Below are 18,271 nucleotides of genomic sequence, written 5' to 3' on the forward strand. Positions count from 1 at the left end.
TTTAATGGGTTGTCTGTGAAGGACAAAAACTGTCTGAAAAACATTATTAAGGTCTGCTCCAAGCTCACTGAGTCTAGCAGAAAGACCTCAGCTCTCTGTGGAAGAAATGAGTGATTAGAAAAGCTGAAAAAAAATAATAACTTAACCTGACCATGCACTTTCTAGTGAATTTTTAGTTATGCCGTTAAGACGGTGCTATTATGTGCCTGCACAGAAAACAAGTCATTATGCAAATTCTTTTATTCCTTTAGCTATCAGGCTATTACAGTAAACACAACCCGTTGATCTGTGCACTTTGTCATTGGCATGTTGATGTTTTGATTGTTGTCGTTATGTATTCATTTATTTAGTTTACATGGATGGAATTGACTGTAAAAATTATTATTTTTAATAGTTATAATAAGCATCAGTTGCAACTCAAGTGTTAAATAAGTGATACTAATAGTATCGTGAATCTGAATAACTTAACCACTCAGCCATTACAGTTTTCTTCTTGAAGCACACAATGAAGAAGCTCACATTTTTTCAGCTTAAACCTACATTTTTTTTACTTTACTTCCCCTCATGTTATAAATCTGGTAAGGCATTACTGATAGCAAAAATGCTGATTAATACTTGACAGAAAAATCACTTGGAACCAAAAGACTATGATGTACTGGATAAGAGAGACTAGAGACAAAAGATCAGAGAAAAAATTAGAACAGGAAGATTACTTCATATTCCAAGGTGCTTGTGTTTATCAAACCTTAGAATTAAAGTTTCTCCATCCAGCCGCTGTTAATGAACCTTATTTAATAGAATAATGAAATTAGGCATGGCAGGGGGGAAGCGAGAAGCACCCACTCACTGTCCGGTGTGTGTGTGTGTATGTGTGTGTGTGTGTGTGTGTGTGTGTGTGTGTGTGTGTGTGTGTGTGTGTGGTTTGACAGCTGTGGATAAGCTAATTTGCTAAGCGTAATTAATCTTCTATCCTCAAGGGCAAAGAAATATGGAAACTTTTTAGAATCATTTCTCTATCAACAGCCTTGGTATCAGGATTGATACGTGTAATATAGTACTAGATGTTTGGTTTATTATTTTCTCATTTAATTAGATTTAATTAAGTTTCCTTTACTACTTGTTGCTTTGAAAGCTGTTAAAGTGTTTTACCTTACAGATATGGCCTTAGAAAACAGGAATTTCCAATAATAAGACTTCAATGGACAGTATGCACTATAGTTGAGTCTGTCACTATAGTTGAGTCTGTCAGGGCTAAGGGCCTGTAAACGCGTCACGTGGTTCTTTTTTCTCCGGAAATTCACAGCCAGACTGTCATGGCGGCTTGTTCAGAATACGAGCTCATATTGTACTGAAATAGTTCACCGAAACGTGTTTCGTGTTGATTTTAAGCGAGAAAAAGGCAGTGCAGTTTCTGAATCTGTCTTCATCCGCTCCCCATTTCAGGGCGAGTCCCGACTGCCCTGTCTCCAGACTGAACCTGTCGGGTCGGCCCAAATGAAGACCGACGGCTCCTCGGACGGCCGACGGCACGGGACACACCGAACAGACTCAAGTCACCGACCTCGCCAGATGGTCCGACGACTGATTATCGGGCTGATGTGTCTCCTCTATAAAGCGTAAAACAAGAACTTGCTTAGCAGCTGTGATGGCCGAGAGTTTAAGGCGTTGGACTTGCAATTCACTGCGGTTTCTCCGTGCAAGTTCAAACTCTAATCACAATGTTTTATGAATATAACATTATTTCTGTAGACATCGAATCCTCACAGGATCATTTTATGACTGGTCAATCTTTGCTCCTTTGTTTCATTGAAAATAAATTGACACAAACAGGCAATTTAAGAGCCATCACACCTTATGACTTGACAGCCAGTTGGACTAACCACCCAAATTAAACCTTAAAGCCGCTCAAGGTGTGAACAATCCTTCAGAGGTTAAATGCCTGGGACTCCCCATCAGTCAGCAATTGATACACTTAAACATGGTTCCTTCCAGATCAAGGGCATCAGTATGCTATGAACAAAGTTCTTGTCAAATCATCTAAAGGTGTCAACTGTACTTGTGAGATGGCCTCCTTCTTGTCTGTTGTTGGTATGCACTATAGTTAAATCTATCATACCTCGGCGGTTCTGAACTGTGAAAAAAGCTAGTTTAGCAGCTGTGATGGCCGAGAGGTTAAGGCGTTGGATTCGAAATCCAATGGGGTATCCCCGCGCAGGTTCAAACCCTGCTCACAGCGAACTCTATCTGTGGCTATGTTATTGCTGTTAATTCCACACCCATTCACACCTGGTCAGATGACAGCCAAGTGAGCCCTTCCAGATCAAGGGCATCAGTGTGCTATGAACGAAGTTCATGTCAAATCATCTAAAGGTGTCAACTGTACTTGTGAGATGGCCTCCTTCTTGTCTGTTGTTGGTATGCACTATAGATAAGTCTGTCGTGCCTCGGCGGTTCTGAACTATAAAAAAAACTCGTTTTGCAGCTGTGATGGCCGAGAGGTTAAGGCGTTGGACTCGAAACAATGCTATTTATGTTGATGCCACACCCATTCACACCTTGTCACATGACACATGACTTGTCACATGACAGCTAGGTGAACTAACGAGCCCAATTTAACTTTAAAGACCCTCAAGGTGCAAACGATCCTTCAGAGGTTAAATATCTGGGACTCCCCATCAGTCAGCAGTTGATACACTTAAACATGGAGCGTTCTAGATCAAGGGCATCAGTACGCTATGAACAAAATTCTTGTCAAATGATCTAAAGATGTCAATTGTACTTGTGAGATGGGCTCCTTCTTGTCTGTTGTTGGTATGCACTATAGTTAAGTCTGTCGTGCCTCGGCGGTTCTGAACTGTAAAAAAAACCTAGTTTAGCAGCTGTGATGGCCGAGAGGTTAAGGCGTTGGACTCGAAATCCAATGGGGTATCCCCGCGCAGGTTCAAACCCTGCTCACAGCGAACTCTATCTGTGACTATGTTATTGCTGTTAATTCCACACCTATTCACACCTGGTCAGATGACAGCCAAGTGAGCCCTTCCAGATCTAGGGCATCAGTGTGCTATGAACAAAGTTCATGTCAAATCATCTAAAGGTGTCAACTGTACTTGTGAGATGGCCTCCTTCTTGTCTGTTGTTGGTATGCACTATAGATAAGTCTGTCGTGCCTCGGCGGTTCTGAACTATAAAAAAAACTCGTTTTGCAGCTGTGATGGCCGAGAGGTTAAGGCGTTGGACTCGAAACAATGCTATTTATGTTGATGCCACACCCATTCACACCTTGTCACATGACACATGACTTGTCACATGACAGCTAGGTGAACTAACGAGCCCCATTTAACTTTAAAGACCCTCAAGGTGCGAACGATCCTTCAGAGGTTAAATACCTGGGACTCCCCGTCAGTCAGCAGTTGATACACTTAAACATGGAGCGTTCTAGATCAAGGGAATCAGTACGCACACACGCAGGCAATTTAAGAGCCATTCACACCTTATCACTTGACAGCCAGTTGGAATAACGACCCAAATTATACCTCAAAGCCCCTCAAGGTGTGAACAATCCTTCAGAGGTTAAATGCCTAGGACTCCCAATCAGTCAGTCAGAACTGACCATTCGCACCTTGTCACATGACAGCCAGGTCAACTAACAAGCCACATTTAAGCTCAAAGACCCTCAAGGTGCAAACGATCCTTTAGAGGTTAAATACCTAGACTCCCCATCAGTCAGCAGTTGATACACTTAAACATGGGTCCTTCCAGATCAAGGGCATCAGTATGCTATGAACAAAGTTCTTGTCAAATCATCTAAAGGTGTCAATTGTACTTGTGAGATGGGCTCCTTCTTGTCTGTTGTTGGTATGCACTATAGTTAAGTCTGTCGTGCCTCGGCGGTTCTGAACTGTAAAAAAAACCTAGTTTAGCAGCTGTGATGGCCGAGTGGTTAAGGCGTTGGACTCGAAATCCAATGGGGTATCCCCGCGCAGGTTCAAACCCTGCTCACAGCGAACTCTATCTGTGACTATGTTATTGCTGTTAATTCCACACCCATTCACACCTGGTCACATAACAGCCAGGTGGGTCCTTCTAGATCAAGGGCATCAGTATGCTATGAACAAAGTTCTTGTCAAATCATCTAAAGGTGCTGTTGATTCCACACCCATTCACACATTGTCACATGACAGCCAGGTGGGTCCTTCTAGAACAAGGTGCTGTTGATTCCACACCCATTCACACCTTGTCACATGACAGCCAGGTGGGTCCTTCTAGATCAAGGGCATCAGTATGCTATGAACAAAGTTCTTGTCAAATCATCTAAAGGTGTCAACTGTACTTGTGAGATGTCCTCCATCTTGTCTGTTGTTGGTGTGCACTATAGTTTAGTCTGTCGTGCCTTGGCGGTTCTGAACTATAAAAAAACCTTGTTTTGCAGCTGCGATGGCCGAGAGGTTAAGGCGTTGGACTCGAAATCCAATGGGGTATCCCCGCGCAGGTTCAAACCCTGCTCACAGCGAGTTCTTACTGTAACAACTGTGGTTCTGTAGACATTGAATCTACCAAAATGCATGGTTCCAGTATCTTTACACCAAAGATCCAATCAAACCCAGCTGAATCCTCAGAGGGTAATTTTATGACTGGTCAATCTTTGTTTCTTTGAAAATAAGTTGGACACACCCAGGCAATTTAAGAGCCATTCACACCTTATCACTTGACAGCCAGTTGGAATAACGACCCAAATTAAACCTCAAAGCCACTCAAGGTGTGAACAATCCTTCAGAGGTTAAATGCCTAGGACTCCCAATCAGGCAGTCAGAACTGACCATTCGCACCTTGTCACATGACAGCCAGGTCAACTAACAAGCCACATTTAAGCTCAAAGACCCTCAAGGTGCAAACGATCCTTTAGAGGTTAAATACCTAGACTCCCCATCAGTCAGCAGTTGATACACTTAAACATGGGTCCTTCCAGATCAAGGGCATCAGTATGCTATGAACAAAATTCTTGTCAAATGATCTAAAGGTGTCAACTGTACTTGTGAGATGGGCTCCTTGTCGTCCTTTGTTGGAATGCATTGAAATAAAGTATGTCAGGGCTCGGCGGTTCTGGAGTGTAAAACAAGACCTTGGTTTCAAGCTGTGATGGCCGAGTGGTTAAGGCGTTGGACTTGAAATCCAATGGGGTCTCCCCACGCAGGTTCAAACCCTGCTCACAGCGAACTCTATCTGTGACTATGTTATTGCTGTTAATTCCACACCCATTCACACCTGGTCACATAACAGCCAGGTGGGTCTTTGCCAAATCAAGGGCATCAGTATGCTATGAACAAAGTTCTTGTCAAATCATCTAAAGGTGCTGTTGATTCCACACCCATTCACACCTTGTCACATGACAGCCAGGTGGGTCCTTCTAGATCAAGGGCATCAGTATGCTATGAACAAAGTTCTTGTCAAATCAGAGATGTCCTCCGTCTTGTCTGTTGTTGATGTGCACTATAGTGAAGTCTATCGTGCCTCGGCGGTTCTGAACTATAAAAAAAAACCTCTCTGCGATGGCCGAGAGGTTAAGGCGTTGGACTCGAAATCCAATGGGGTTTCCCTGCGCAGGTTTGAACCCTGCTCACATAGAGTTCTTGTTATGACTGTAACACCATTGGTTCTGTAGACATTGAATCTACCAAAATGCATGGTTCCAGTATCTTTACACCAAAGATCCAATCAAACTAAGCAGAACCCTCACAGGAGCATTTTCTGACTGGTCAATCTTTGTTTCTTTGAAAATAAGTTGGACACACCCAGGCAATTTAAGAGCCATTCACACCTTAACACTTGACAGCCAGTTGAATACGACCCAAATTAAACCTCAAAGCCACTCAAGGTGTGAACAATCCTTCAGAGGTTAAATGCCTAGGACTCCCCAATCAGGCAGTCAGAACTGACCATTCGCACCTTAACACTTGACAGCCAGGTGAACTAAGAAGCCCCATTCAAGTTAAAAGACCCTCAAGGTGCGAATTATCCTTTAGAGGTTAAATACCTGGGACTCCCCACACAGTTGATACACTTAAACATGGTTCCTTCTAGATCTAATCAGTATGCTATGAACAAAGTTCTTGTCAAATCATCTAAAGGTGTCAACTGTACTTGTGAGATGGGCTCCTTGTTGTCCTTTGTTGGAATTCACTGAAATAAAGTCTGTCAGGGCCCGGCGGTTCTGGAGTGTAAAACAAGAACTTGCTTTCAAGCTGTGATGGCCAAGCGGTTAAGGCGTTGAACTTGAAATCTAATGGGTTCATGGTTCATACCCTGCTCACAGCGATGTACTTCTGTAATTGAAGATCATTGCAAACTAATACTACTGAAAAATAGCTTACTAACAGCTGCTCATGCATGATGAAACAAAAAATACCCTCATTTGAACATAGACAGAAAAAGAATGGACACAGCGGCACCACATACTTCGACGGAGACTAGTGAAGTCCCTTTTCCAGTGATGGCTCAGTGTACTGCGCAGCCTCAAACTGAGCTTGATGACGTAGATGTGACATGAGCAACCTGTAAGTCTCCTGGTAGCTGTGCCAAGAGAAATCTCAATCATTCCGAATCTTGCATTGACAAAGAGCGTAGGTATATGTAAGGAGATAACATAGGCACAGGCTAATTATTGCTAACTAAAATGCTAGTTAACATTAGTAATTCAACTTAAACAGCTAATCTAAGTCGAAACTGCCTGCAAGCTTCTCCTGACGGTAATTCATCTACTAAGCGACAGAAAGTCGTGTGGTTATGACACAATCGTTAACCTATTTTTACAAAAATGCCTGCTACGGAGCCATAACGTGAGATACAAGGTAATGGAGCCTTTTATACATTGTCGTGTTTCTTTAGAAATAAACAATGGACAAATAGTCTTTAAACGCTTCAGATGTAAAGTTATTCGCTGTCAAAGTGACGCCAAAATGAATGGCAGTCAATGGAATGCTAACGAAAGGTGATGGCTTGTTAGCCTACAATCTCCCCATAGGAGGTACACTTTCTGGATGCTCGCTTACCCCCTTGCATTTGAAGGGCACCTTTGGTCACATCAAAATACACAGGATATGAGCAAAAAGTGTTTGTACAATGCATTCCATTACAACAGCATCTCTAGCAAGGCTTCACAGTCCTCTAGTTTTGGTACTTTAATAATAATATCAAATGTTTCAAAATTAATCTTCATAAAAAAATATTTTTTTTATTATTATTAAAGAAAAAACACACAAAATGATCCTGGGGTTCATGGGTCAAAGCGGAAACGTTGACATTGGCTTTTTGAAAGTCTTCACATTTCTTTTGAAAACAAACCTTAACTTATGATTTGTTGTACGAATTGCTTCGGTGCTTGAAATGTGTAACATGGACATGTAGAAATGTCTGAAATGAAATATTGTTAAAATTGCTTTGAATTTGAATTGAATTGACTTGAATATCCTATTGTAAACAAAATTATACAGCAGCCCTTCTCACTGTTTATGTTAATATTTTGATCTTCCTTTCTTTCCCCTGCATTTATCAGTCAGGTTATAGCTGCTGATGGGGCATCTCAGGCTGGTTGGTTAATTTGTTTATCCGAGGCAACAAGGAAACTGCAGCTGCAGGGAATCAAAGGTTCATGTAAACAACTTAACGTAGACATAAACCAGAGTCTAGACAACAATTGATTCAGTAAAGTCAGGATTTTTTTCACTCGCTTCGGGCATAACAGGTTTGTCTTGGAAAGCTGGAGAAGCATAATGGAAATGTACATTGACACGAAGGAAAATAGTAACTAGTAAACTTTAAAATGTTTCCAAATGCAGGGTATCTGCTTATGAAAACATTGCATGCAACCACATGAGAAGATGCGATTGTGGTGGAATGGCAACATTTTGTGGTTCTTGTCATCCAGCAGCGCTCTGAAAAGCTGTGATGGCCTTTGCCCATACTTGCCGGCTGTAGGACTGCCAAACACATCCTAACAATCTCCTAACGCTCTCCTAACGATTCCTAACCCTCTGTTAACAATTCCTAACAATTCGTGGTTAAAGCGTTGGACTAGAAATATAATGGGGTCTGCCCCCGCAGGTTCAAACCCTGTTCACAACGTTGTACATATTTAAAACTACTACTACTAAAAATACCATAACAATGTGTACTTGTTACAGGATCTTTGGTCAAGCCCTTTGTTTCCTGATCAAGACAGAACATACACAAGATAAGAGCAAAAAGCAAGGCTTCCCAGTCCTCCAGATTTGGGACTTTAATAATCTTAAATGTTTAGAAATGAATCTGCCTAAAAAAAGAAGACATGCTCCTGGGGTTCATGGGCCAGAGACGATTAAAAAAATGCCCTTGTTGGAAATGCTTAAAATTCCTTCATTTAACAACATTTGCATGCTGCTTTTATTTATTTATGGTCTAATTTAATTGTTGCTGTTGAGTGTTTTTGATTTAACTGCAGATCTATATCAAGTATAATTTTATTTCCTGCGCAGTGAGAACGAAGCTTTTTTTTAAGTTTACATCTAAATCTAGTTTAGTGCAGAAACTATCAAATCCCTCTCGAGCAACAAATGTACTAATGATTGCTTTCAAATCAACAGACTGATTGTCATTATTTGGAAATGAGTGGTGAAAATATTGCCTGAAACATATGGCAATGTGCAATGAAATTGCAGTGAGAGATAATAACAGTGACAGCAGTAATCTATGGCAGGCTGTCGACTGCTGACGATGGCCTCGTTTCAACTTGTAATGCCCTCGCCTGCTGCTTTACTGTCACTTTATCAGTTTGAAAGATTGGGTTTCATTTTGTCACTAATTGTGGATTGTATGTGTCCTTGTTGTTTTTCCTTTTTCTTTTAGATTTTGTTTAGGAAATCAAGTTCTGGGTAAAGCTACAAAGTTTGCAATCTGCTGCCACAAAAGCCTGATTGGGGACTGTTGAATAAGAAAAGAAACAATCAGCAGTCATTGGTGAAAGAAACTGGAAGCTTAGCATCAAAATGTGTGCAGATTTAAATAGGAAGAGGTTTCAGTTTCAGTTTCAGTGTCAAGTGCACAATAATCAAGACCTTCTCATGAACGGGTTCGGGTTCAGACTCAACCCGTTCTCACTCCGAACTTGTAAAATACGGACGTTTGGGCAGTGGCTGTAAACGACGAAAAAAGCTTCCTTCAGCGTGTGTGTGTGTATAACGCACCATGGAGCAACTACGGTAGCGAGTAGTATGAAAGCCTGAAAATCTGCATAGAGAGGAGGTTGGGCTAAACAACACAGGACTTTGACCGGGGATCGTGTCCCGCGTGTCATGTTTTTTAAACCCAACCGTCCCATTCTTCTTTTCCTAAACCAAATTGTTCTGTTCTTCTTTTCCATGTTCATGGGCCAGAGACGATTGAAAAATGCCCTAGTTGGCAGCACTTAAAATTCATTAAAAGCCACACTTATCAATATATTTCTACATTTTTTTGACTTGCGGGAGGGATTCTAGCAGCTGTGATGGCCGAGTGGTTAAGGCGTTGGACTTGAAATCCAATGGGGTTTCCCCACGCAGGTTCAAACCCTGCTCACAGCGTTATACATCTTTAATCAAAGATCATTTCAAAATAATACTTATGACAATTAGCCTACTCTAAGCTACTCATGATGCAAGAAAAAATACCAAAGTCATATCCTTATATACTGTAATAGTCATCTTTGGTCACACCTTTTGTGTCCTTTTCGGGAAACAAAACACAAGATAAGAGGACAAATTGATTGTGAAATGCAATCCACTACAACAGCACTTCTGTCAGGGCTTCACAGTTCTCCAGGATCAGCTGGCTATGTCTCATGTAAACTCATTTATTTGTGACTGAATCATACAGTTTTTTTTTATCTCTGTGCAAATAGTTTTTATTGAAGGAAAGAAGAAGAACATCAATATAACAGCTGATTCATAACGTTTGAACACATTACACCGGTTAAATTAATTTTCTTTCTCTCTCCATTTCAGCCAAGCATTGTTTTCCCTCTCAAAATCATTATTTACCCTGTGAGCTGAGAAGGACAACTTAAGTAAATGCATTCCTATTTTATTAAAGCTTGTTTGAGAATGCACCCACTGACTTTCACAGCATAACGCATCAGAGTGTGTGCGTGTGTGTGTGTGTGTGTGTGTGTGTAATATTCGTATCGCTCACTGTGATAGGACAATCAAATGTAATGAGAGGACCATTAAATAGAATTTACTGCAATTTCCCTAATACATCTCAGACTGACTGGGTGGAAATACATTTACAAAATAGAGATAATCATGTTTTCAGATTTTTTGTTTTGTTTAAGCAGGTTGTGGAAAGTCACTGCTCAAAATATAAAAAATGAAGAATGAAAGAGTAGCACTTACTAGAGCCCGACTGATATATCGGCGGGATGATATTATCGGCCGATATTAGGCATTTTCCAAACTATCGGCATTTATAATGGCCTATAAATGAATATTTAAAAAATAAAATAAAGACAGATGAAACCCCCTTCAACCATTGTTCTGAGTGTTGGCGTTGTATAGTCTGTCCTCCAGAGGGCGCTCTACAACGTCCCTGTTGGCAACACTCGTGTTTAACCCTTTAAGTTTCAGATCTTAAGTTTGTATTTTTATACATTTTATTTTATCAGAACTTTAATATATTTTGATGTTCCTCTGTTTTGGTGTGACAATGAAACAAACAAGTTTCTTTTTAAACTGCATCATCATATTATTTTAGTGAGGACTCATAAATAACTACAGATAACTAATGTTAGGGAAATCTGTTTATGTTTTGTTACGCGTTTCAGGATTTTTAAAAAAATATATTGACCGATATATCTGAATATCGGATTTTTAAATCACCAAATATTTGTATCAATATCGGCCTTAAAAAATCCTTTACCGGTCGGACTCTAGCACTTACCCCTCCCTCCCTTATTACTAACACTAAAGTGCCCTTGAGCAAGGCCCTATATCCCTTACTGCTCCAGTTAAGCCAGTGGTGTCTTGGTAGGTGGGTAGACTGTGGCTTTCAACAATCATTTAAAAGTTTTCACTCACAAAAAAACACAGTCCCGTTACTCAAATACTGGACTTGAGTACAAAGTTGACATACTTGTACTTCAATCGTGTATTTCCGTTTCATGCCACTTTTTTTTCACTTCTCAATAGTAGGGACTTATTTTATTTTTTTACCACCATGACATTTTTACTTTTCAAGTCACTTTACAGATTAAGATTTTACCTGTGGATTCTCAGTCACTTCTGTTTGGACTTGCTTCCCATGGAGTGAGATCTCCACTTTGTCAATAACTCTTTGAACTGTACCTGTCTGCCTTGATTGCCTGCGTTTGAGCCCAAATTCACCCGTGTCACTAGTCATGTTTCCATCAATGTATTTTTATGCGCGTTTTGAAGTATCACATTAGAAAATGTTGGTGGAAACGGCAAAATTCGAAAAAACGTCCTCAAATTCACAAAAAAGTTTTTACGCTCGCTTGAGGCGTTTTTTGCCTTTTCCAAAAATAGAGTTAATGCGCAAAATGGGAGATGGAAACAGCTTTGCCGAATAAGTGGTGATGTAGCGAACATGACTCACTCACATGACTATAGTCCCGATATCCATCGGATGGGGGAAGGATCGGGATACGGGTCCCATCCAGTGCGGCGTACACTTGTGGCACAAGCTGCGTAGTGGAGTTGCGGGGCTCTATAGCCTGTGCCTCAGCCACGTCGGGTAAATTGACGAACTGGTTCAACAGCTTGAATCATATCATATGGCCCTGCACACCGCGGTGTACATTGTCTCGCTGACACCAAATGTCTCTGCCACAAGCCTGTATTCTGCACAGGTGGTCAACTTCTACAATGCTACCTCTCTCCATTTAGCCAAAGAACTTCTCTTCTAAACTTTGATTTAGCAAGCCGGTTTGCAATCTACAACCATGCATAACGTCAACTTGTGACGAAACTACGCTTTGCGTAGTCTAGTTTATTCGCTCTAAACCAGTTGATGGAAATGCTTCTAATTGCGTTTTCTCATTTGTTTTCTTTTTTGCGACATTTTAAAAGTTTGCTTAAAATCCGCTTGACAATTAGATGGAAACATGACTACTGTCCTTCAAATAGCTCTTCCCTCCAAACATGGTGCTGTTTTACGACGGTCCATATTTTGCCTTTGAAGTCCTGTTTTAGAGGCTACAGTCAGGGAACAAAAGTCTGTGGTGTGTACATCACAGATTGCCTAAAAGGCCGTAACATGGTTGCCTGTAGCCTCACGTTGCAAGATGACCACTGATACATATCATACATACAGTACATCTCCCTGCCCATAGGAGGGTATACACGCCTTGTACCGGCATACAAACACTACTACACCTCTGAGTAAAGCTGCTTATTTGCCAATGGCTCAGAGTGTGGTTTCGCTTCAAAATGTGAAAGATCCTTTGACTTGGGCACTTACGTTTCCTGGAAAAAGACTTCTTCCTGAAAAACAGTGTGTCCTTAGTCGTGATAACTCATACTACACTCTAAAACTAATTAGTTGTTTTCAGAGTGGATACAACTGAAAACAACTAATTAAAGCTGTGGATTTGATAAACGCTTGAACACACAGATGGGAAGTCAGAAAGTCAGCAAATGCGGTAGAGGATTTAGTGTCTCATTCAGTTTTCATATTTTGAGGTATTTCTGTTTCCAGTAAAGTTCATAACAGAGATGGACAGGAGAAACAAAAAAAAGGAAGAAAAATTATTCAAATACGATGTAGAAAGTTCACAGATTTTCCCGTTTTAATGTAACGTTATGTAGCATATTCAGCCCGAGTGGGGATCAAAACACAAACCCTGGCAGCAAGAGTTCCCCTCACACTGAGCTGCAGAAGAAATGGGACCTCTAACCCTTGCAGAGTTAGTGTTGCACTTTACCCGCTCAGCATCCCTGCAATTAAGTTAAATGGGCATACAAACCATATTGCTAATGTTTCCATGAAGCCAGAGCCCCAGAGAAGTGTGGAGATTGCAGAATCCATCAGTGAAATTGCACACTGACATGCCCCACTGAGTTTGACTGCACGATGAAGCTCACTTGCATCCAATATACAGATATGTCCAAACGCGTGACGTGTCATCAGAAAAAAACACTGACAGGCCTGTCACAGAGAGCAGATGTTTGTTCCATGTTGGAGAATCGTAAGCCGCACTGAAAGCGGGACAATCAAATGTTTTCTCCGACTGGATTTTACAGCCAACAAATACCAGTTAATGACTGTTAAATTTAGACTGAAAAGCCACGCAGAAGGGGATTTTACGCCCAAATGGCAACAACTTCATCCTGTCAGCTGACAACAACTTCATATTGTCATCTGTACAAAGAGATTAATCCTTATTAACAAAATCATTTCATTATGTACTCAATGGACTTTGTCCATTAATTCCTAACAGAGAGAGAGAGTTTAGTTGGTCAAATAATATTGCTCACTCTTTTTATCTATACAATTTTAGTTTTGTTTTCCATTTCCTAAGCAGCAGACACACTTCTATGACTTTATTTCAAGCAACGGTTATATTTAACGTAGACAACTAGAAAACTTTACATACTTTACATGTTTAGTTTAGTGTCTTGCTACTTAAAATATAGTTTATTAAGAATGTTATGGAGTCAGGACATGGTAGCTTAGCTGAGCATAAAGACGGGAAGCAGGGGGAAACGGATAGCCCTGGATTTGTACAAAGATACAAAAGGACTTCTACTTGGATCGGTACTTAGTTTTAATAATGTTCACGGTGGAGAAAGCTGACTCTGACAGCTGTACGTTGATCCAATCATTGTCAAGGTGTGTAGTTTTTGGTTAGACCAAGCAGAGAAAAACAGTCTCCGACACAGTCTGTAGCCAGAAAGTAGCGGGTCAGTCTCTCTCCATGCTGTCATCTCTCTTACTCTGTTCTCTCTAGCTGTCTACGCACGGTAAACAATCGATTTGATTGGCTCAATTGAGTGGAGCTATTACTGTGCTAACTGGATTAACTGTGACCGTCAGATAAAAAACAATGCTCTGTGTGTGAAGATTATTCATTGTTATTCATTTATCAGAAGTTAGTCACAGGTTCAGATAGAACCGTCACTTAGCATGGGCCCGGACTGCGGTCCGCCTTTCATTTAGTGATGCTCGATCTTGGCTATAATATGTACAAATCTTAAGACGCCAGCTTGGTGTTTCAGAGCTTTTCCAAAACAATGAAGTAAGCCAACCCAGTGATGGACATGGGGTGTGTGCTACTTAAGTTCAAATGACCTGTATCTTTCTCTGTGAATCGCTCAATTTAAATGTCAACATAGCCGAAGACATAGCACTCAGAAGTCAGGGAAAACTGAAAACACATTTCCGTGTTTCCTTTCTCCTCACATGATTTCCTTGCGTCTCTCCCGTGATTCATCGGTGGGACAGAGTAAGACGTGAGGAAGGGAAGCAAGTGAAGGAAACGTGGATGCAATTTAACGGAAGTGAGATGCATCTCTTGCTTCACGGAGATCCCATCTCAATCCTCGCTCCTCGGGGGCAGAATAAGAGCTTTGCGACAGCCTTCAAGAAGGAGGGCCAGAATGACTTCCGGTTCAAGCGAGGAGCCAGGGGATGTCAAATCAGAGAGTTGGGATTCACGTAGAGAAACTTCAAACATTGTTGAATAACTGTTGGACGAAGAGGGAGTGTAACAATCACACAACATGAGTTTCCCGCTGCTGTGTATTCTCTTTTGTAAACAGAGACCTCTGCCATTTGAGTTAAAAGATGCCACCTTCTGTTGAGGCAGCTGGCATTAAAGTACTGCTGATTGTTGGACGCTTTAGCTGAGTGCATTCTGGCCCTAAAATAGTCACTCCAGCGCTGATGTACAAAAAAGGCCAATGGGTCATCAATGTAAGTGGAATAGGCTTAGCGCACTTTGACTAACCATTGGACGTAATACAAAAGCCATCACGGAGTAATCTGCAGCGTTTACTGCGGATTAGCATGTGGAGAACAATGCCAGTTTAATCCTAAAAGGATGACCTGTTGCCCAGACGACTGTAATTATGATTACCAGGGCTCATGCTGAGACATTGCATTCACACACATACATGATACAGAGTAAACAGAGGGGGAAATGTACAGCGGTTTCAGCTTCATAAGACACTGACATTCTGTTTCATGGAACGCACAAGAAGTCACGCAGGAGACCAAATACACGCACACAATATTCACACTTTCACACAGCTAACGACTACTTTCATCGTCGATTAATCTGTTGGTCATTTTCAGGATGAATAGATCAGGTGCTTCAAGGGCGTAGGTTTTGTTTTAATGTTGGGGGGGGGGCACATTATAACCGGGGGCTCTGGGGGGTCGTCCCTTTACATTTACATTTTGAGCGTCAGAGATATTTTCATTTTTATGCAACAATTTGTGCCTTTTCTTCATCACTTTATGGTGCAAATGTCAGTATTGATGTATTCTATATCCACAAAGTTCAACTACCGGGATTGCTTCGTTGCCGACGGAAATTCCACCGGATTTTACTAATTTCAGCCGGATGTCCGTTACCTTCCTCTTTCTTAGCGTTGGCGTTCTAAACTCTGGTGGATTTGTGAGGACTATGGTTAACTGCTCCTCAGATCTCTGCAGGGTAAATCCAGACAGCTAGCTAGACAATCTGTCCAATCTGAGTTTTCTGTTGCACGACTAAAACAACCTTTGAACGTAAATGTTCCACCAAAACAAGTTCCTTCCCGAGGCTATTTTGCAGCGGCACCGTGGCTCCGTCTGGCGCTTAGCACCACCCATGACGATTGTGATTGGTTTAAAGAAATGCCAATAAACCAGAGGACGTTTTTCTCCCATCCAGGAATGCTGTGTGGAAGGTCTGGCACCTAGTATTTATGTAGAAGGAAATTATTATTTTCCTGTATTGTTCAAAAATGTCTGCATATTTAAAACATCACACATTTCCCCTGCCCCCCCCCCCCCCCTAAAATAAATAAATAAATGTACGTCTGTGATTGTTTGGGCTCAGAAAATGGTGAAAAATGTGGATCAGTGTTTCCCAAAAGCCCAAGACGACGTCCTCAAATGTCTTGTTTTGTCCACAACTCAAAGATATTCAGTTTACTGTCACAGAGGAGAGAAGAAACTAGAACAATATTCACATTCAGGAAGCTGGAATCAGAGAACTTTTAACTTTATTTATCATGGCATGGATCAATCGCCATGACATTTTGTACATTCATGTTCCCCTCAGGATGAATCCTAATGACGTTGGCAATCCTCTAACTTCTTTTTAGCGCCACCAGGGCGTCGGTATCTTTACTAGGTCCTGAGGTGGAAAAATTTGGTGGGACAGATTTCCAGCAAATTGATCCCTGCTCCCATTCACACATAAGCTCATGCAGGAAATGTCCCTGCACATTTTACGAAAAGAGTTTCTTTTTCTAAATGTTTTGAGGATTAAAGGGTTATATAGCAGCTACCTGATCCACCTTCGACACCATGCATCTCTAAGTTGGGGCTATGTAAATAGACTTGATTTAACCTGCTGGGTTTGATTGCAATGAATATGATTAGGATCTATGACTTGCAGTTTTGATTCAGAGTTCAGCCTCGGTGGCCGCAGCAAAAGTTATATCTGGTGTTCCCCCACAACTAAAAGAGCAAACCCAAATGCCAAAGATTTAATGATTAAATAGAACATTTTTAACTCTTTCCCTCTGGGATTCAGTCTAACCTCACAACTGATTATTTAGCTCTGAAAACTTAGGTTAAACGCAAACAACAAGGTCATTTTCTGCCTCCAAAAAAACCCCACAAAAGTATAATTGTGTCACTTTAAACACACTTGAGAAACTATAAAAAAAAAGGACCGCAGTGATCTTTAACTCGCACGCCAGATAAGAACTGTAGTTAGATGACATTCAGTTCTTCCTGAATGCTTTCATTGTATGTTTCTTTGAACAAGCATCAGCTAAATGAATGTAACGTAATTAGAATTATATAAAAATCAAAGCAAATATCACAACAAAACTGTAAGCCAACATAAGAATAATATACTAGAATGTAATAAAAAAACATGCCGTGAACTGCAAAAATAAAGTCTCTAAAGACACAAAAGAGACCTTTGTAAAAAGGAAGTTTTTCCTCACCACTGTTGCACATGCACATGTTTGCTCTTGGGGGGGGGGAATTGTTGGGTCTTTGTAAATTATAGAGTGTGGTCTAGACCTACGCTATCTCTAAAGTGTCTTGAAATAACTCCTGCTATGATTTGACAATATCATAGCAGGAGGATAAATCGTTTCTGCCTCCAAAACACAAAGTATAATTGTGTCACTTTAAACAAACTATATATACTATAAAAATAAATTGCAAGAGGATGTAGTGATCTTTGACTCGCACACCAGATAAGAACTGTAGCTTGATGACCCTCAGGTCTTCTTGAATGCTCTTATTGTTAAGTTAATGTAATGCAATTATATGTATATCAAGGAAAATACAGCTCAACTATAAGCCTACATAATATTAATATACTAGAATGAAAAAAACAAGCCATAAAGTACTAAAATGAAGTCTCTTAAGACACAATTGAGACATGAAACCTGTAGACACAGGCGTAATTCAAAACTGCCCCCCGCCCCAATTACCTATTACAATTTCCTTTACATAAATAAAGACGTTTGAACCATAAATGGATGCAAATTGTTGCAGAAAAATTCACCAGAATGCAGAAAATGAAGGGTTTGACGTTCAAAATTTCAATTTTGCTCAAAAGTGGAGATCTCACCCCCCCCACCTTGCCTGTAGAAGATCGTTTTAAAGATTAAAATAAATCAGACATAATAAAGTCACTGTAAACCACCCACATTAATATGGTTTTGGTATTATGTCAGTGTCACAATCACGTACACTTTGCCTGCTGCACTAACCTTTGCCTTTACACCTCCTCCTCCTCTTCCTCTTAGACTTTCCCTTCAGATCGCGCTCGGACCGCTCCATGTTTCTGCTGCAGGTCCCATGCACCGGTGCCATTCCATAGATTCCCCCTTCTTCTTTTGAATTGAATTTCCCTCTCCTCCTCTGCTGCTTCTTCCTATCTTCTCACTGTCTGAAGCACAAAGGGAGGATTGAGAGTGCAGCTCTGCTGTCGGCTACAGTGACTGACTTCTCCCCGCCTGCTGCCGGCTTTAGGAGGCGAGCTGTTCAGACTGTGACATCATGAGGAGAG

General features: G+C 40.9%; 7 non-coding genes across 7 annotated transcripts; all 7 read left to right on the forward strand.

Annotated features, from left to right (window-relative positions):
• The first annotated feature begins 2,154 nt into the window (after window positions 1-2,154).
• Window positions 2,155-2,236, forward strand: trnas-cga (transfer RNA serine (anticodon CGA)). The gene has a single exon. It is a non-coding gene; the product is annotated as a tRNA-Ser (tRNA).
• A 642-nt stretch (window positions 2,237-2,878) lies between these two features.
• trnas-cga (transfer RNA serine (anticodon CGA)) lies at window positions 2,879-2,960 on the forward strand. The gene has a single exon. It is a non-coding gene; the product is annotated as a tRNA-Ser (tRNA).
• Window positions 2,961-3,922: 962 nt separating this feature from the next.
• On the forward strand, window positions 3,923-4,004 carry trnas-cga (transfer RNA serine (anticodon CGA)). Its single transcript has one exon. It is a non-coding gene; the product is annotated as a tRNA-Ser (tRNA).
• A 424-nt stretch (window positions 4,005-4,428) lies between these two features.
• trnas-cga (transfer RNA serine (anticodon CGA)) lies at window positions 4,429-4,510 on the forward strand. Its single transcript has one exon. It is a non-coding gene; the product is annotated as a tRNA-Ser (tRNA).
• Window positions 4,511-5,130: 620 nt separating this feature from the next.
• On the forward strand, window positions 5,131-5,212 carry trnas-uga (transfer RNA serine (anticodon UGA)). The gene has a single exon. It is a non-coding gene; the product is annotated as a tRNA-Ser (tRNA).
• A 328-nt stretch (window positions 5,213-5,540) lies between these two features.
• On the forward strand, window positions 5,541-5,624 carry trnas-cga (transfer RNA serine (anticodon CGA)). The gene has a single exon. It is a non-coding gene; the product is annotated as a tRNA-Ser (tRNA).
• Window positions 5,625-9,508: 3,884 nt separating this feature from the next.
• trnas-uga (transfer RNA serine (anticodon UGA)) lies at window positions 9,509-9,590 on the forward strand. The gene has a single exon. It is a non-coding gene; the product is annotated as a tRNA-Ser (tRNA).
• Window positions 9,591-18,271: the final 8,681 nt, after the last annotated feature.

The sequence above is a fragment of the Sander vitreus genome, chromosome 12 (assembly GCF_031162955.1).
Source record: "Sander vitreus isolate 19-12246 chromosome 12, sanVit1, whole genome shotgun sequence".
Lineage (NCBI taxonomy): Eukaryota > Metazoa > Chordata > Actinopteri > Perciformes > Percidae > Sander > Sander vitreus.